The sequence below is a fragment of the Pantherophis guttatus genome, chromosome 13, assembly GCF_059756535.1.
Source record: "Pantherophis guttatus breed Tessera chromosome 13, ASM5975653v1, whole genome shotgun sequence".
In the NCBI taxonomy this organism is placed as follows: Eukaryota; Metazoa; Chordata; class Lepidosauria; order Squamata; family Colubridae; genus Pantherophis; species Pantherophis guttatus.
This window is the reverse complement of record NC_142075.1, coordinates 2197761-2218173: the sequence shown is the minus strand read 5'-3', so window position 1 is coordinate 2218173 and position 20413 is coordinate 2197761. Positions and strand designations below refer to the sequence as shown.

The following is a 20413-nucleotide window of genomic DNA, read 5'->3' as shown; positions in this document are numbered from 1 at the left end:
AAAGTCAGCTTATTGCCCCCACAAACTGGGTCCTCATTGCGGTCATAGACCAAAAACCAAAACATCCAAGACACATAGCTGGCACACGACCAGACTGAAGTGCAAAACAGCGACAAGATCAGTGGTGAAAACCGCTCCGTCAAACTCACAGTTCATGTATTTTAAATTTTTTGCTCCAATCTATATGGACTATAGTCGATTAAAGACTGTGGCTGATTGAAAATAGGTCAGGATGAAGATTGGATTTTTCAGGTTTCTTGGCAGAAAGATGGACAGTTCCCAAGATGTCTTCCCTATTGCCTGGGTTGTTCCTTGGGCCTGCCTGCTCAGGATTATGGCCTAGTTGGTGGTTGTAGGCTTCTTGAGGAGGGGACGAACCACCGCCTCTTTGAGTGTGGCAGGGAAGACCCCTTCCCTCAAGGAAGCGTTGACAACCGCTTGAATCCAGCTTCCAGTCACCTCCCTGGCTGCAGAAATGAGCCAGGAGGGACAAGGGTCCAATAAACACGTGGAGGCACCCAGCCGACCCATGATCCTGTCCACGTCATCCATCGAAACAGGCTCAAACTCAACCCAGATGTTACAGGACAGGCCCCTGTCAACTCGTCAGACTCTGCCCAGTCAGAGTCCAACCCAGTCTGAATCTGAGTGATTTTATCTTGCAGAAACTGTACAAAAACCTCAGCTCTGCAGTGCAAGGGGTCCTCCCTCGCGCCATGATTGAGGAGAGAGCGGGTCACTCTAAACAGAACAGCTGGGCAATTTTCTGCAGATGCAATGAGATCGGCAAAATATTGGCGCTTTGCCGCTTCCATTGCCACAAGATAAGACCTAATATGGGTTCTTAACTGTGTTCGGTCAGATTCGGATCGGGAGGATCTCCAACCACCCTCCAGGCGTCTTCTCCGACGCTTCATTTCCCTGAGCTCCGCGGTAAACCAGGGAGCCACCCGGGATCTGCGTCGGGTCAGAGGCCGCAAAGGCGCAATTCGATCCAAGGCCCCCACCGCGGCCTGTTCCCAGGCTGCGACCAGGGCCTCAGACGAATCGTGGGATAAGGAGGCGGGAAAAGACCCAAGCTCCGTCAGGAACCCTTCCGGGTCCATCAGGCGCCTGGGGCAGAACAATCTCACTGGTTCCGCCTCCCAGCGGTGGGGGATGACGGAGAGAAAGTCCAGCCTGAGGAGGGAATGATCGGACCATGACAGGGGATAGGTTGACAAGTTTCCCCTACCACGATCATTTATCCACTGTCCAGAGAGAAAAACCAGGTTGAGTGTGTGTCCCCCCTTATGAGTTGGGCCCTGTACAACCTGAGTTAGGTCCATGGCCGTCATGGAGGCCATGAACTCCCGGACTGACTCAGATGTCTCCCCGGCCGATGGCAAATTGAAATCTCCCACAACTAGAAGGTTGGGGAGTTCAACCGCCAATTCGGCCAGGACATCTAGCAGTGCGGGCAGGGCTGAGGCTACTCAGCTGGGAGATAGGTACGTAACCAACAGACCCGACTGAACTCCAGGATCCCATTTCAGAAGGAGGGACTCACACCCTCCTATCTGAGGAATAGTGACCTCCCTAGGACTGAGACTTTCCCTAATAACAACCGCCACCCGCCCCACCCCTACCCTGGAGTTGCGGCTGGTGCAGCACACGGAAGCCTGGGGGACATAAATCAATAAGAGGGACGCCTCCCTCTGGCCCTAACCAGGTCTCCGTAATGCATGCCAGGTCGGACGAGAAGGGCCTTGTTCACCACGGACCTGGCATTCAGATGCACCAGCCGGAGTCCAGGGCTCTGCACTCCTACACCCCCGGGGAAGCAGGATAAGGCCAGGGGGCTGGAGCATGCCACCAGCTGGATGCAGCGGGGGCACTCCCCAGATCCCCTTCTCTCACATCCCCTGCCCCTCCCAACCATCACCGGGATCGGAAGACCCTCACTCCACCGAGCCTCTTCTTTCCCCTCCCCTCCCACCTCATCCCCCACCAACTTCAGTTGAGCTAGATGGCTGAACCCTGAGAGCCGCCCCCGGCTCATTTTTCATCCCCCACCTCACTGCCCTCATCCGCAGAAGGGCATCTTCAAAAGCAGGGGGGGGATATGTGGAAAAGTCCTTCCAGTAGGGAGTGATCCCATGTCTCTGGGTAGACTGTGTTCCGTGGGCCATCAGGAGGCAGGTACCACGTGACCATTTGGGACTCTTTGAACAAAATTTTTTTTATTGTTTTTAAAATTCAAACAAATCAAACAAATCACAATTAGACATTTGTGCAACCCCCCTTCCCTCCCCCCTCCCCCGACTTCCCAGAAGAAAAACAGGGTATAGATTTTACCAAACATACGCTAAAATATGCTAAATTAATGCAAGACATTAAAACTCCCTAGACCCCTTAACTCCCCTTCTACAGATTATTCATCAACCTCCCTTTAAACACAAAATAACATATAATCCTTAGCCCTAAGAATTTTTTTTTAAAAAAAACCAATAACAAACACTAGTAGATAATACATACTTAATCATTTGGCTATTCCTCCTGCTTTTGTTCTCAATATTCAAATATTTTTAACAATAACTAAACCTTAATTAATCATTAATTGAACTCTCAATTCATTTAGTTAATCATTGTAGTTAATCATTAATACATCAATAATTAGGCCAGAAAAAAATAATCTTCTGTTCTTCCTTTCTTTCTGTATTTTTTCCAATCTTTCTTCCTCCCTCCTTCTTTTATTTTGAGGAGGTTTTGAATTTTAATTGAGGGTTGATGCATCTTTAAGACTTGTCCCTTTCTCAAAACCATTTCCTCTGGTTTAGAGCCCCCATATCGACTCTTCTTGCTTGTACAGACAGTCAGTTCATAGAACAAAGAATTAACTCGATCAGTTTGCAAAGAAAAATCCAGTTGCTGCATTTCAATTAATTGTGTGAAAGCCTCTGCCAAATCCTCCGAGACCTCGTAGAGCTGATCAGTTTCTTCTTCTTTCTGCTCCAAATTACATTTTTGAAAAGTTCTGTCAGTTAATTCCAAAAGGGCAGGAAGAAGGTTTGAAGATTCTTGAAGGTCAGCCAGTTCCAGCTTCTCTGTCTTGATCAAAATGTCTCCTACATTGTCTTTATGCTTTCCTTCAAAAACATCCTCAGTTGCTTTTTTATCCTCCACCAGTTCTGTAAGTTTTTGTTCCATGATTGCTGTAAAGTTATTAATAATTTCAATTTGGTTATTCATGGCTTCCTTTATAAATTCTGTAAAGTCTCTGAAAAAAGCCTCCTGGCTCTGTGTTTCAGTTCTCTGTGTCATTTCTAACGCCATTACAGAGCCTCCACTTTCAGAAACTCCTTCCTTGGAAGCCATATTATTTTAAAAGAAATTTTCTTTTCACATCCATAAAGTCTCTCAAACAGCTTTCTCAGATTTATTTGTAATTTATTAAGCAAGGTAGTCTTTTCTAGACCCAGCTCTCAAATCCAGCAGTTTAAATCCAGTCTCTGAGCAAAAGTCTATTAACAAGCACTTTCATTTCCTACTTTCACTTTCACACCCACAAAGACACCATTTCCAGCTCCAGCTCGGCAAAATGAAATAGAAACAATGTATCCCAGGAGTTAAGCATATACTTGCAAAAGCTTGTTCTCCTGCTTCCGTTCTGTCTGCTTTTTGAAATCAGTTAATCTTCTTCTTGGCAGCAGAGTCAGTCGCTGGCGTCTGGCTCCGTTTAAATGGAGTAGCCACGGATCCAGAGCTTCAGTGGGCTGAACGGGGAGCTCTCACCCTCCAAGCCCCTGGAATTACTCCAGGGGCTCCCGGGGAGCTCTACCCTCGCCCACCGGCTCTCCTCTCCTTCTTCTCCCGAAGGAGAGGTTTTAAGCCGTCTGACAGCTGATTAGCGCTGTCAGAACGGCTCGAACAGAATCGCGGGGCTGGCAGTCCAAGAAGACCGTCCGCGACGCCAGGCGGTGCCAACCAGAAGCCACCATTTGGGATTCAAAAGAATGGGTAGTCAGATGTTATTTTAGGGGGCCCCAATCTGGGAGGGAACTCACAGATCACTTTGGTCACTTTAGATGGCGAGATATCTGGTGCTTTGGCTTCAGAGATTATCCAGGCCCTCGGAGAAGTATCCAATCTCTCCATTAAGTTCTTGGGGCAGAGATATACAGAGGTTACATTATGTTACGCCCCAAATATGGGTTTCACAGGGATATACTGTACCTCCCAGCCAGGGGTGAAATGCTCCCGGTTTGGACCAGATCAGGTGATCCAGTAGTGATGGCGGCGAGTAGTTTGGAGAACCGGTAGCAAAAATCCCTGCCCCCCCCCCCCGCTCATGCCCACCCAATTGCCCATTCACCTACTTGCCCACTTGGCCATTTGTTGCTTCTTTCCGGCTCGCTTGCTCGCTTTTCCCGCCACTCGGTGCTTCCGGCCCACCTACCCCACCCCCAGCCAATACAAGTTCCCCTTTCTACACGGCCCAGCTACTTTGCCCAGAAGTTTGCCTGACTGATCAGACATCGCCTCGCCTCGCTCAGATGCCTCGTTGACTGCTGCTCACTCAAAAAGGTAAGCATTGCCGGTTGCGGCCTAGCATGCCGCCCCCCCAATCCTTGGGCTCACGTAGTTCACGCAGCCGCTGGGGATCATTTACGGGCCTCATGCTACCTCCCTGGCCCCCGGGTCCCCATGCTTGCCTGCCTGGCCTGTCTAAGCTGCCTAGTTAACCCCCCATCTTTCCCCCCCCAGCCTCCAGCTTGCTTAACTTCGCTCTTCGGATCGAATCCCGAGCCGCTGGTCACAACGCCTACCTTGCTTTGCTTGCTGCAATCCCTGCAAGCATCTGAATCTCCCTGCCTGCAATCAATCAAATCGGTGAGCAACTCTATCTGCCTGCCTGCCTTGTCCCTTCAATTGGGTAAGTAACTGGGGTTTTTTCCCCCTTTGGGAGCTTTAAAAAAAATAGTTAATTGGGTTTCTTTTTAGGTGTTGTTTTTTTTTTAAGTTTTTTTTATTTTTTTAAACATAAAACATAAAATCCTTTTTAGAGCAAGGATTTGATCCGGTATAAAGTAAATACAATTACTCACATTCCCTCAACCAATTTTGTTCCAAATTTTATCCATTTATCTCTTTAAAAAAAAAAGAAAAAAAAGAAAAAAAATCTTATTCTAAACATTTAGATTTTAAACATTCTACTATGTCACCCTAAATTCTAAACAATTATTTCCAAATAGACATCATTCCAAATCTTTGTCATTTTAACAATCATATATATTCCTCATTTCTAAGACCCATTACATCGAGTCTATATTGTACCTCTTTTAAATGGCAACTAGTATCCATAATCTTGACAAAGAATATTTCCCTCCTCTCTTAATTGTTACTAAAGCAATCAACATTTCCATCTAAAATTTGTCACTCCCAAAATACTTTATTTTAAAGTCTAATATTAACTGATTCATAATTTAAATAGCTATTTCCCAACAGTGTTTTCTGCCACTTCTATCTCTATTATAATAATAAATTTATTTACGGTCACAGACCAAAATGCAAGCATAGCTACAGAAAAACATAGGAAAAAGAACATCACGAACAGCCGGCCATTGGAAGCCCCGGCCGAGAGGGACCACAGCGCTCTCCTCTAATGGTTACGGCTCTTAGAAAAATTTTTGAGACCTGAGAGGTAGTGTATGAGGAGCCATCCCCTAGACAATACAAGGCCAAGTCACTATCATTGGGCCCACAGAAATCTGTCTCTAAGAGAGACATCAAATTAGTCCTGGCTACGTTGTACATGGGGCAGTGTAAAAGGACATGCTCCACAGTCTCAACCTCCGCTCTACCACAGGGACATAGCCGCTCGCCCCTCGGAAGCCTCTTGAATCGACCGTCCAGCAATGCTGAAGGCAAGACGTTAAAACGAGCAAGGGAGAAGACTCTTCTATACTTAGGGATGGTTAGAGTATAGAAATATGAGGCCATCCTCAGTCCAAAATTATTAAGTTGGCTGAAGACCAGAGGGGAGCAGGTTTTATTGGCTCTAGCTCTCAGATATTGTAAGTCTATGTCCACAAGCCGTTGGACTACCCTACATTGGGCATCTTTAAGGCCATAGTCTCCCATGGCATCCCCCGAAAAACCTAACAGGTGGAGTTTCTTCGTCAGATCCCTCTCCCATCGAGACGTATAGGGGTCAGCTAACACCAGGGAGAGGTAGCTGCCAGGGGCTGCCAAAAAGAGTGCCCGAAACCACCATTTAAAGGTGTTGATCCACGCCATGCATTTGACTGATCGAATGCCCAGTTCCAGATACATCGGAGCAAAGCCAACACAGGGAGGGAGACCCAAAAATTTCCTTAAAAAAGCAGCCTGGGTTCTTTCAATACACTCCTTGAAGCCCTGTATCCATATAGGAATTCCATAAAGAGTTTGGGCCAAGGTTTTGGCTTTGTAAATACGCAGAGCAGAAGGAATAAATTGGCCACCTTGGGTATAGAAAAATCTTAAAATCTGCTGATGGCTACAAAAAGCTGAATTCAGCACCTGGGTTCGGTGTCTAGTCCAAGCACCAGTGTTCTGAAAATGTATACCTAAATACTTAAAATGGGAAACCTGCTTAACAGCATTACCCTTAATAGCCCAGTTGTGTAACTTCCGGGCACTAGAGAACACCAAGACTTTTGATTTGTCGTAGTTAATGGACAAGTGATTCTCAGCACAGTAGGACCCAAATGCAGAGAGAAGCCTTTTCAGGCCAAGCCTCGTCAGTGATAGGAGGACCGCGTCATCAGCATAAAGGAGAAGCGGGATCTTCGTTGTTGACAGCTTTGGGGCGTGAGACTCAATACATCCAATATAAGAGGCCAAATCAGATAAAAATAGGTTAAACAAAAGAGGAGCCAGGAGACAGCCCTGCCTTACTCCACTCTTTATCGGGATAGGGTTAGAAAGTTCTCCCTGCAAACTACACCTGACCTGACTAGAAGTCTGATTATATAGGGATCTAATTAGGAACAACAGACGTCTGTCGATGGAGCTTTTGAGCAATTTTGTCCACAACAATTCCCTTGGGATTGAATCAAATGCTGCCTTTAGATCGATAAAAGCAGTAAAAAGTTTACCACCTGGTATGGTGGCATATTTGTCAACCAGGTGCGCTAGGACAAAGCAGTGGTCCAATGTGGCACAGCCTGCTTTAAACCCAATCTGTTCAGCACCAATAATGTTGGACTCCTCGACCCAGGTGAGGAGTCTGCGTTGGAGATATTTAGCGTACAATTTCCCAATGATGGAGAGCAGACTTATAGGACGATAATCGGCTGGGTTGTTCCTATTTCCTCGTTTAAAAATAGGGACAATAATTGCTTGGTTCCAGGAGGTAGGAATCCTGCCAGAGGTATTGATATGGGTAAAGAGTGTTGCTAAAAGAGGAGACCACAACTTGGGATTAGATTTTAACAGATCAGGGGGTATAGCATCAGGGCCAGGAGCTTTGCCTGACTTAAGTTCAGAGATAAGCTCGTTGATCTCAGCATGAGTAACGGGGTGCCAGTCCGGAATTGCAGGGGGCAGTTGTTGTCCAAGTCCGGTCGTGACTATTGAAACCTGGAAGATTGATCCAAAATGGCTTTCCCAATCTCTGTTGGAAATACAACAGAGAGGGAGTTCTTGATGACCAGGCAGCGAACAGGCAATCATTTGCCAAAATAGTCGGGTGTTCTTCTGCTGAATAGAGAGGAGAAGTAGGTCCCACTTCTCTTTTTCTTTAGCCCTCTTTTTCTTAACAATTAGTCCTTTATACTCCCGCTTCAGGCGGTAATAGTCCTCGGGTAGGTGTTTATCCCCTCGATTACGATAGAGCAGGTAAACCTGTCTGATCTTGTTCCTGAGCAGCACACATTCTTCATTGAACCAGGGATTGCTTCTTGGACGATATGGGCCACTTGGCCTACGATCAGCTCCTAGTTCCCTTTGAATACTGTTAATTAATGATTCGAAGGTCGAGATTGCCGCTGAGTCACTGCATGTTAAGGCCTGATTGTATAGGCTAAGACACTCCGGTGATGATAAAAGAGAGTGGAACTTTCTTTCAGTCTTGGGAGACCATTTGATCCTCCTTGCATAAGAGGTCACATAAGGATCCAGTATTTGGGGGCCCTTAGGCAGATGTATATTTGTAAAGAGCCCAATGATTGTGACCAGGGGGTAGTGGTTGTTCTCCGTGAGGCAGTCCACAAAAAAAAACATGGACTGCCTGTCTTAGTGGCTGGGAAACCATCACAAAATCAATAACACTACTCCCCCGTGAAGAGCTAAAAGTAAATTAACCCGCTAGATCGCCTGGGGTACTCCCATTAAGGATTATTTTATTATGTTGGGATGCTAAAAGGGCTAATTGAACGCCGGCAAAATTTGTTAGCTCATCCTTAGAATGCCTGGCTGAGATCTGGTGTCCTATGGCCTGGCAGATTTCTTGGGAGTAGAGTGCCTCAATTGGTGGGGGAATTTGGCCTCCCAATCGGGCATTAAAGTCGCCCCCTATAAAGATGTACGGCGCTGGAAATTTAGTTTCTGTATGGGTAATATAGCTCTCCAGTTCGCCCCATTGAGCCTTAGTGTCGGCTTGCCTCACCGTCGGGGGAAGGTAAACGTTGAACACTAGCATTTTACTGTGTCCTCTCTTAATTAGGAGTGCCATAGCTAAGGACCCACTGGGGGGCAGCTCCACTGTCTCCACTTTCAGGGAGGTAGAGACCAAACAAGCTAAACCACCCTTAGGTCTTCCCGACTTGAATTGTTTGGTAGCAGCCAAAGAAATGGCCGTAAACCCTGTAAGGGATATCTTATCGCATGCCCAGGTCTCCTGAAGCAGGACCACATCAAATGACTGAATATAGTTAATAAAATCGGTGGTGCCGCACCTTCTCCCCCAACCTGCTATATTCCATGAAAGGCATCTAAGTGTGCAAGGGGGGGATGCCGGGTTTGCTAGTCATTCTGTATAATTAATTTTTTCCAGAGAACCCTTCAAATCTGAAAAAATACAGCCGTTATTCGATGGAAGATAAAGGCAAAGAAAAGTGGAAGGGAGGCGAGCCTTGTTCATGAGGCTGTAGGGCTCTACACGCAGTCCAGTTTATGCTTCTATCGTTCGTTGGTTGCTTACCTGGCAAGCATTCGGTGACATAACAGACGGGGTTTGGAGTAGCCCTGGATCTTCAAGTTTACAAGTTGGACATTCTGGAGGGAGGGCCGAGGGAACTGCCTCTGATAAATTGATGTGGACTCCCTGGGGTCCAGGGGGATCCTTATCAGGTAGTGAAAGACTCCAAAGCTTGGATTTAACTGCAGACAGGCGCTTTATAATTTGGGCCCTTTCTGGTTGTGGAAGTGCGCGAAAGGAGTCGAAAAGCTGTATCTCCTCCAGATTCCAAAAATTGTCTTGAGATGGGTTGGTTTCATAGATGGGTGGAATCCCAGAGGCACTAGCCTGAGGCTTATTCACTAAGGAACTTTGGAGGCCCTGGGCTGGTGTCGCTTCCTTTGGGGCCATTTCTTCCCAGCTGATCAGATCGTGACAAACTTCCTGATGAGATGGGCCTCGCTGAGGGGAGATTTGACCAGCTGTAGGAGGAACAGACAAGGTACCGTCTGAGAAGATGCCATCGGGAAATCTTGCAGGAATGGATCTGTGTTTGATAGATGGTCTAGTATCAGGGATGGCATTCAAAATTGCATTCAAAAAGCACATTAGTATGTGCTGCTAAGGGTCTTTTTGGGGCTGTAAGTCTCCTGCTGGTCACAGATTGTCGGTTTCTTAAGAGTGGCTTAATCGACATATCTTTGAAGACTCTGCTTGGCACGATGCCGAAAGATCTTAGCAGAGAACTTCTCCTGAAGAATAATTTCGGGGTGCTGGGATTATCAAAATTAAGTAACACTCTGGAGCAGTATGCAGTATTCTATCTCTATTAATTTAACTGGTTCACAGTTTGGCTTAACTATTCTCCAGTATTGTCTCCTCCACTTCCTCCTGAGTTTATTTTTTGGCTGGTTCGCATCTTAATCAGTTGCTTTCCAGCGGTGCTTTCCTCCACTCCTAACCTTACTTATTTGAGCTGGTTCACAGTATAATTTTAACTGCATACCAACGTTATCTCCTTCGATCCTCCTAAATCAACTATGAAACTGGTTCTCAACTCAAATAGTTGCTTCCCAGCAATGCTTTCCTCCGCTCCAACCTCTATTTTTAACTGGTTCACAACTGTCTTTCAGTTGCTCTCCAGGTATATTTTCCTCCACTCCTAACTTTTTATTTTTTGGCTAGTTCACAGTTTTGCTTTAACTGTTACCTAGCATATACTTTCCTCCACTCCTAACTCTAATGGCTGGTTCACAGCTTTACTTTGGCTGTTTTCCAGCTCGTGCTTTCCTCTACTCCTAACTCTTACTTTTATTTTTAACTGGTTCCCAGTTTTGCCTTAACTGTTCTCCAGTATGATGCTTTCCTCCACTCCTATCTTATTTGTAAGACTAGATCACAGTTTTACTTTCACTGTTCTCCAGAATCATGCTTCCCTCCACTCCTAACTTCATTTGTTTAACTAATTGATAACATTTTATTTTAATTATTGTCCAGCTTTATGTTTTCCTCCATTTCTACATCTCTTATTCAATTATTTAACTTTAAATTAATTCACAATATATTACTCATATTCATTTTTAAATCCATTCTCCTCCATATCTTTAACTGATTCAAAATAAAAAATTATATCGACAAATATCTTAGCTCCTATTCTCTCCTCCATGCCATATTTATTTCCAGTGAATATCAACATTTTAAATCACTTTAAAATCAATTTTCTATAATTATTAAATCTGTAATAAATTCTTTTTAATATCCAGCACCTTAGAGAACATTTTCTTCTAAATTATTTGGTCTGTAAATAGAGCTTAAAAATTCCAAGTTTAAAAAGGTATTAAAACATCCAAAAATCATAATTTTCAATCATTTATACTCATTTTTTCCTAGTCAAATTGTTGTATATTCATAAAATCAACTTAGATAAAAATAATAGTGAAAAAAGAGAGAGAATAGTAACAATATTAATAATAGTTAAAATAAAAACAAAAGGAAAAAAACAAGAATAAAAATAGGAAAGAGAATAGAAATATAACAAAAGAAATTGAAAAGAGAATTAGAAAAAATAGAGAGGGGAAAAGGGACAAAAGAAAAAAAGAAAGAAGAAAGAAAAATAAAATAAAATAAAATAAATTGAGAGAGAGCCCAAAGAAGAAGGAAGGTATCTCCTAAAATTATTCAAAGATCAAACTCCCAGACACCATTACATCCATTTAATTCAAACTACGGTATTTTGTTATCTTGTTAACTGGGGGACCTCCGGTTGGTGCCGCGGGGATACAGACGGGGAAATGGTGAGCTCTGCGGAGCTCTGCTAAAACCCCGTCTGCCAAGCTGCCGCTGACAGGTCTTCGGACCTCCCCTGTCTTGAAGGGACAGGGGGACAAGAAGGGACCCCTTGGGCGGCTGAGAGGAACTGGCAGGTTCCTCGGGGCCGGAGGCTTTCCCTTCACGCCAGCGGCAGTGGAATGACAGCCATGGCGGCTATCCTGAAACTGCAGCAACCGGGAACAAAGATCGTGCTGGAGGAGAGGAGGAGAAGCGAGAAGCGGAGCGGAGCAGGGAGTTTGAAAGCCGGGTGAGTCAACTTCTGCCCAGACGGGAACTGCTCGTAAATGATGGATTACAAAAAGTGTGCCCCAGCCTTAACAGCGGCTGAGAAACATTGGGGCAAAAAGACTCAAATGAATGGTGGAGAAAAGACCTGTTGATAGATAGCGTTAATTATAGACTTTTGGGAAATGATTTTATTACAGATTTGGTCTTCTTTTTTTATTTTTTGTCGCTATTTTTTGTGGCTAAACGAGATTGGATTATGTTTGAGAGAGAGGAAGGAGAAGAGGAAATAAATATGCTTTTAAAAGTAAAGATAAAAGACAAACGGAGATGGAAAGTATGGCTGCCAGCTGAAAAGTGTAAATTCCAGACTGCTTGTTACTTGAAAGATAAACTTTGTTGCCTGTTACTTAAAGTGGATTATTTTGAGAAAAATTTCAAGAGACTTGACTTTGGACATATAATCTGTGTATTGGAGGATATTGAAGACCAGAAAGAAGAAACTAAATGGAATAATGAAAACTGATTTATTAAGCATAACAAGAGAAAAAGGGCGTGGCAACAAAAGAAGAACATGATGATACCATATATGGAATAGTCAATTCAGAATTAACATCATCATCATCATCATCATCATCATTATTATTATTATTATTATTATTATTATTATTATTATTATTATTATTATTATTATTATTTGAATTTGTATACCGCCCTACTCCCGAAGGACTCAGGGCGGTGAACAGCCAGATAAGATACATATAATACAAATGTTAAAAAAGCATTAAAATACAATTAAATAATTGGCCTGGAAAACGAAATTTAAAACACCCCAAATTATTATTTTTTTTGAAAAAAAAAGTTTTTATTTTATTTTATAATCAAACAAATATACAATATAAGCAATCATTCAATCTATCATCAGCCTTCAACCCCCCCCTCTCCACCCCCCAGCCCCGACTTCCCAGAACAAAAACAGGGCATAGACTTTAACAAACATTCGCTAACATATGCTAACTTACTGCAAGATTTAAAACTCCCTGGACCCCTTAACTCCCCTTCTACAAAGTCATCACCCTCCCCTTTCATTAACTCTAAGGGTTTTAAAAACATTAACAAACATTGATCATTCAAACCCTAAAAACTCTCTTAGTATATCTGTAAAGTATTCTTAATTCATTTACTTAAACATTTTACTCTCCCTCCACTTCTCAAAATTCAGATATTTTAGAAAATCTTATAACAAAAAGTAAACCTAAATTAGTCAATAATTGAGTTTCTGCATTTTCCCCTCAATCTTTCTTCCTCCCTCTATCATTTAAATTTTAAAACATAATCATTTTAATTAACCATTAATACATCAACTGCAAAACCAAAAAAAAAAAAGTTAATCTTACTTTCATGCTTTCAGATATTTTAAAAGTCTTATAACAAAAAGTCTTCCTCCCTCCAACTTTTAAATCTTAAAACATAATCCTTTTAATTAGCCATTAAAACATCAACTGCAAAACCAAAAAGGTTAATCTTCCATTCTTGCTTTCTTTTTATATTTTTTCCAATCTTTCTTCATCCCTCCTAGTTCTGTTTTGAGGAGGTTTTTAATTTTAATTTGAGGTTGATGTATCTGTAAAAATTGTCCCCTTTTTTAAAGTGTTTCCTCTGATTTAGAGCCACCATATCGCCTCTTCTTGCTTATATAGTCAGTCACTTCATTCCTTGTTCTGTAAAACCAAAGATTATCATCAGTTCGCAAAGAAAAATTCAGTTGTTTCTTTTCAGTTAGTTGTGTGAAAGCTGCTGGCAAATCTCCTTCTTCCTCCAAGACCTCGCAAGGCTGGTCATTTTCTACTTTTTTCCTCTCCAAATCATCACAAAGAGCAGGAAGTAAGCTTGAAAGTTCTTGAGAACCAGCCGATTCCACCTTCTCTGCTTTAATCAAAATGTCTCCTGCATTGTCATTGTGCTCTGTATTTGCTTTTGTATCCTCCAACAAATCTTTTAATTTCCATTCGAAGATTGCTATTTGGTTAATCATAGCTACAGTATGATTATTCATGGCTTCCTTTACAAATTCTGTAAATTCATTAATAAAATCCTTGTATCTCTGTGAATCAGTCGACTGTGTCATTTCTGACACCACTGGAGAACTTCCAGCACTTTCAAAAACTCCTTTCTTGGAAGCCATCTTATTTGGTCCTCAGGGAGAAGGGCGGTATATAAATTGGAAATTAAATTAAATTAAATTAAATTAAATTTTAAGAAGAATTTTCTTTTCACCACCATAAAGTCATAAAGTCACAGCCATAAAGTCTCTTGAACAGCTTTCAGCAATTTGTTTGTAAATCACCAAGCAAAATGATCTTTTCTCCAAGCAGCTCTTTAAAATCAAATCCAGCAACTTAAAGCCAGTCTCTGAGCACAAATCTGTTAACAAGCACTTTCCTTTCTAACTTTCACTTTTAGACTCACAACAAAGATGCCATCTTCACTTCCAGCTCAGAAAATTCAAATAGAAACATTGTATCCCCGGAGTTAAGCATGAGCTTCAGTGGGCTGAGCGGGGGGCTCTCACCCTCCAAGCCTCTGGAGTTATTCCAGGGGCTTCCGGGGAGCTCTGCCCTCACCCACCGTCTCTCCTCCCCTTCTTCTCCTGAAGGAGAGGTTTTCGAGCCATCTGACAGCTGATTAGCGCTGTCAGGATGGCTCCAACGGAATCACGATGCCGGCAGTGCCAACCGGAAGCCCTACACCCCAAATTCTTAAGACAAATTTAAAATTGAAGAATTTTAAAATTTTAGAAAGTTTAAAAGAGAGGTTAGGCCAGGCCGGCCTGCTGGAAAAGAAATGTTTTGATGGCACGGCGAAAAGCGTGCAGGTCCGGGATCCTCCGTATCTCCAGGGGGAGCTCGTTCCAGATGGCGGGTGCCCCCACAGAGAAGGCTCTCCCCCTGGGGGCCGCCAGTCGACATTGTTTGGCCGACAGCACCCTGAGGAGCCCCTCTCTATGGGAGCGTACTGGTTGGTGAGAGGCTACTGGTGGCAGAAGGCGGTCTCGTAAATACCCTGGTCCTAAGCCATGGAGCGCTCTAAAGGTGGTAACCAAACCCTTGAAGCACACCCGGAAGACCACCAGGAGCCAGTGCAGCTCGCACAGGAGGGGGGTCACATGGGAGCGCCCTGTCGCTCCCATAACCACCCGCGCGGCCGCATTCTGGACCAGCTGGAGCCTCCGGGTGCTCCTCAAGGGGAGCCCCATGTAGAGAGCATTGCAGTAGTCCAGGCGGGAAGTGACGAGGGCATGAGTGACCGTATTTAACGAGTCCCGATCCAGAAAGGGACGCAACTGGCGAATCAGGCGAACCTGATAAAACACCCTCCCGGCCACAGCCGTCAAGTGCTCTTCTAAAGATAGCTGTGAGTCCAGGAGGACTCCCAAGTTGCGAGCCCTCTCCATGGGGGCCAATGACTCGCCCCCAATAGTCAGTGATGGCACCAACTGACTATATCGGGATGTCGGAAACCACAGCCACTCGGTCTTGGATGGGTTGAGCCTGAGTCTGTTCCTCCCCATCCAGATCCGTACAGCCTCCAGGCACCGGGACATCACTTCAAGGGCATCATTTGTGTGGAAAAAGTGTGAAAGTTGGTTTTTGGGCTTTTTGAGGCTGTGTGAGGTTCCTGCTTGTTGCAGGGGCCATTTTGGGTCAAGCACAGCTGCTTTTACATTGTGGGTGAGCCAGGTGTGTTGTGTTGTGTGTGTGTAAAATATGAAAGTTGGTTTGGGGGCTTTTTGAGGCCTTTTCTGTGCTTTTACATTGTGTGTCATCAGCTCCTTTTTTTTTCTTTTTGCAGTAGCTGCCGCCTTTAACAGGAAGGATGAAAAGGCAACAGACTTTGATGGGTTTCTTGGCCAAGAAACCAAAACTTGAACAACTACCAGCAGAAGTGGAACAAAAACCATCCCCTCCGCTACAAGCACCACCACCTGAAACTGGAGAAAGCAGCAAATCAAGTATAGAGTCACCTGCCGCACCTGAAATCGGAAGCATTCTTCCAGACTGCTGGACCATGCAACAGTACAGCTACTTCCAAGAGAAGTATGACGGGTTGGAGGTTTCAAACAAGAAACTGGGTTGTACATACTGTGCGAAACATGGCTTCGCAATGGAGAGTGGTATTCATGTGTCTGAAGAGTGGAAGCTTTTCAAGATTGTGTCGGCTGGGAAAAACAAGGAAGTGCACCAGGCGTCTCACTAGAAGAAAATGAGAGAACATTTTGTATCGAAATCACACACCATTTGTAGAGACAACGTAAAACAAGCTGAGCAGGAAGCCTGGTCAGCAATGGACAAGATTTCTGAAAGGCAATTTGGCACCACTTCTAAAATGTTCCAAACTGTTTATAGCCTGGCAAAAGCATGCAGACCAATTTCAAGCATAGAGGAATTGATAGAATTACAAACTGAAAATGGGGTAGATCTGGGAGTAGGATTGCATTCAAGGCCAACAGTTGTGAAAATAGTTGAGTGCATTCCAAACGAAATTAAAACTCAAATGTCTTTCAACATCATTGCACAGAATCTGAAAATATGCCTGATCATTGATGAAGCCTCAACAGTATCCTGCAAACCAGTTCTGATAGTTTTCTTAAAAGTTGAGGACTCAGAGGATCCACCAACTATTTTTGTTGAGCTTGTTGAATTGAAGAAACAAGATGTTCTGCAGTTTTTGAAAGTTTACATAAGGTTGGATTTACCTGGGACTACCTACAAAAAAATTTAATAGCTTTCTGCTCTGATGGTGCCAGAGTGATGCTTGGGAGAAAATCTGAAGTGAGCACCAGAATAGCAAAAGAGTTTCCAAACATCATCATATGGCACTGCTTGAACCATCGCCTCCAACTTGCTTTAGATGATGCCATAAAGGAAATAAAGCAAGTAAATCATTTTACAATTCTTATTGATAAAATGTGGTCTATTTTCCAGCAGTCCAATAAAAACTGAATTGAACTTGACGAAATATCTGAGGAACTTGAAATTGACATCATAAGGATTGGTTGAGTTTTTGGGCCAAGATGGGCTGCCTGTAGTTTACGGGCAACCATAGCTGTATGGTGTGCTTATCCTGTGCTACATCAATATTTTCATGGGAATGCAAAATACTCAGGTATGGCTGCCCGTCTGGAAAATAAACATTTCATAAACGATTTGACGTTGATGATAGACATTTTGGAGGAAATTTCACTTCTTTCAAATGCACTGCAAGCACGCAATACAGACGTAATAAAAGCTGAAAAACTAGTGAGAAGATCAATAAAGGCATTTGAGCTGCTAACAAAGGGAAAGGGCCCATACGAAAGAAAAGCTGAAGGACTAATTACCTCAGAAGCCTTCAGGAATATAAACTTCATAGAAAACTATCGATTTGTTGGTCTTCATTGAGAAAGATTTTTACAAAGTATCATCAAAAATTTGCAGAAACGACTGATGGACTGTGAGCATTTAAAAACTGGGAACCAACTGCAAGACACCACAAATAAACTACAGTTTCTACAGTTTTGGTGCCAGAATACTGGGATTTTTGAGGAAATAGTTGTTCCATGGGCAGCAGCTGAAGAACAACTGCACACATTTAGTGACATTTTCAACTATGACATTGACATCAACGGCTATAGAGATTTTGTGGAGAATGTCTTAAAAGATTCAAAGAGGTATGCAATTCCTGACAGTATCAAAAAAGCAAAACATTTGCAAAACAATTGCAGTTGAGTTCTGCGGAAGCGGAAAGGTTTTTTTTGAAAATGAATGTGATATGTTCAGAGAGCAGAAATTGCCTAGCTGTTTCCAATCTAACCAACCTCATGACCATCAGCATTACCGGACTACCTCTTCCAAAATGGGACCCTATTCCTGCAGTGAAAAAATGGTTCAGAGAACACCATTGCTCAGCTAATGATCCGCGCATCAAGTGCAAGAAAAGTGGAAGTGAGGAGAGTACCACTGAAATAGCTATGTGAAGACATCTCAATGCTAAAGACGACTAACAGTTTTATGTAAGTATTTATGTACCTCTTTTATTGCTTTTTATTGTTTTGTGTACTTCTGTTATTCTTATTTATGTATTAAATGGTTAAATTTGTATAATGTTATATCGCCTTGTAGGTCATTATTATCATTGGTGCAAGAAGCGATGTTGAATACAACACTTTTATTGCTCTTATATAAGTATTTGTGTACCTCTTATTGTTTTGTGTACTTTGTTTATTATTTAAGAATTGATTGCATGAAATAATTGGTATATCTTCTTTTTAGGTCAAAAAGGGCAAAGAAATGATGTTGACTTGGCCACACCCACCTGACCACCAAGCCACGCCCACCAGATCACCTGACCACCAAGCCATGCCCACCAATTAAGTCACGCCCACAGAACTGGTAGCGAAAATTTTTAGATTTCACTCCTGCTCCCAGCCCTCCCCCCCTCGCTCCCTTCTTTCCCATTCATTCATTTTTACCCTGGTACCGTGTAAAGAGGGTTAGCCTAAGAGAATATTTCAATTATATTGACTAGTAAGACTCAGGCATGATGTGACTGATTTCAATCCATTTGGGACTCATCTGATATGGGTGGCCAGATACTATTCTATGGATTTCAAATTCTCCCGCACCCCCCAAGAGGGTGCTGATGGAAGTCAGGTAAACTCCATGCAAAGGACATAACCCAATGCAACATCTGCACCTCTGCTCTGACAGCTCAAGGGCAGGGGGGCTGGAGGGAGACCTTTTGGAAAACTTAATTTGGTTTTCCCTGTCAGGCACAGAGGATCATGATCGTTGCTCAAGCCATACAGAAGAATCTAGTCAACTAAAGTTCAATTCTAACCTGAGACCAGATAAGGGTCAATGGAATTCAAGTGACACCGCTTGTGGGAGCATAACAACTCTACACTTAACTTCAACTCTGCCTTCTTTTCCCCTACATTCTCACTGAGTTCTATTTTGAATTCTTACATGTACGAGGAACTAAAAAGCCACTTTGGCACTACAATGGAAGTGCTAAGCAAGCCGGGTCAATGACACCTCTCTTGCACAACAAAAGTCATTTTGGTAGCTGAGCTGCCAAGTGGAGAAACAGCCACCGACCACCGCTTGCCCTGGAGCAGCAGAGCTTATAAGCCATGGAACACTTGAAAGAAAACATATAAAAAATACCAAAGAAAACTTGAAAGAGAATAAAAGAATATAATGCAAATGAATCCGCTTGAGTTAGACTCTCCTCTGGCTTTGACCAATCTTCCTTCGGTGGCCATTTCTTTGACTGGTTCTTTGATTCCTTCCAGGGTTGCTTTTGGCTTTCTAGCTTCCTCTTTTGCAGTCCTTTAAATTCCTTTCTGCATTTCCTCCCACTTCTGTCCACAAAATTTAGGTTTCTGAATGTGTTTCTAACCATAATTGTCTGTTTTTCTGCAGTGGGTTCAAGATTATATTTCACAGGGACTAGATTATTTCTGGGGTGTATTTTGGTGAATGATGTTGCTTTGCTATTCAGCAGAGAGCTTTACCATCTATTGCTGCATAAAATATTTTATTACAGCATTTCCCAGATGCAGAGTTGTTATTTGAATTGTTGAAATAATGTGTTAATAATGTATAGCTCATTTTCTGTACAAATTGTGGGTTCCTAGTCCCAAAAAATTGGGAAAGTTTTACATACTGAGCCAAGAGCTAAGGTAGATATTTTGCATGTATGGCATTTATGTCGCTATGCAGTGGAAAAATTTGGAAATACTGAACTGTCTCTTTTAACTCCTCCACCTCCATGTTACTCCAATGCTGTTGTCTGTCCTCCTTCCTCCCCGGACTATCTGACTCTGCCTCCTTCAGCTCTTACTGACATAGGTCAGATTACTAAACCTTCTGACTCTGCTGTTCAATCCTCTTTTCAAAAAATGGTAGAATCCTGTAAAAAGGATTCCTCCATGCCTAGGGCAGAACTTGCTGAATTATTGTCTGTATGTCCTGTACAATTTCATCAGGGCCAGGTCCAATTGGCAGGACAGCAGATATCAGAATGGGAAGGATTACCTTATCAAATTTTGAGGGAACTAAAAAAGGCTGTTACAGAGTATGGCATCAGTGGTAATTTTACTAGAGGCTTGGTAGAAGGGATAAAAAATGGATATACTATGATTCCTGAGGATTGGAAGCAAGTTTTCCGAATGATTTTGACTCAGGAATCTGTGGAATTTAAAATTCCCTTGGAGGTTAAATTGATTCCTTCTCAATTTAAAGGCCCTCTTCCCTCTGGTTTAGTGGGTCTTATCTTGCCTCGATCTTCAGCTCATAAAAAGGGGTGCTTTGTAGTCCCTGGTGTTATTGATTCTGATTACACTGGAACTCTTTTTAGTCAGGCTTGGGGGAACCTTCCTCAAACTCTTCCTGCTCAATGTTCTATTGCTCAATTACTTTTGCTCCCCTATCAAGTCCCATGTCCTGGCACAGGGGCACGTGGGGATGCTGGTTTTGGTTCTACCTCTCCTTCTGTGGCTTTACTTCAGTCTGTTACTTCTTTTCGCCCTTTGTTAACTCTCTACTTGAATAAGCAACCTTTTCAAGGGTTGCTTGATACTGGAGCCAATGTTACTGTTATTTCATCTTTACAGTGGCCTGTGCAATGGCCTAAGACATCAGTTTCTTCTTTATGGGGTGTAGGTGGTTC

General features: G+C 43.1%; 1 protein-coding gene and 1 pseudogene across 1 annotated transcript in view; one reads left to right on the top strand and one right to left on the bottom strand.

Annotated features, from left to right (window-relative positions):
• Nucleotides 1–20413, bottom strand: part of MAP1A (microtubule associated protein 1A) — a 76412-nt gene that overhangs the window by 40403 nt on the left and 15596 nt on the right. The gene's annotated exons all lie outside the window — the stretch shown is intronic.
• Nucleotides 15551–16283, top strand: LOC148112132 (E3 SUMO-protein ligase KIAA1586-like; annotated as a pseudogene).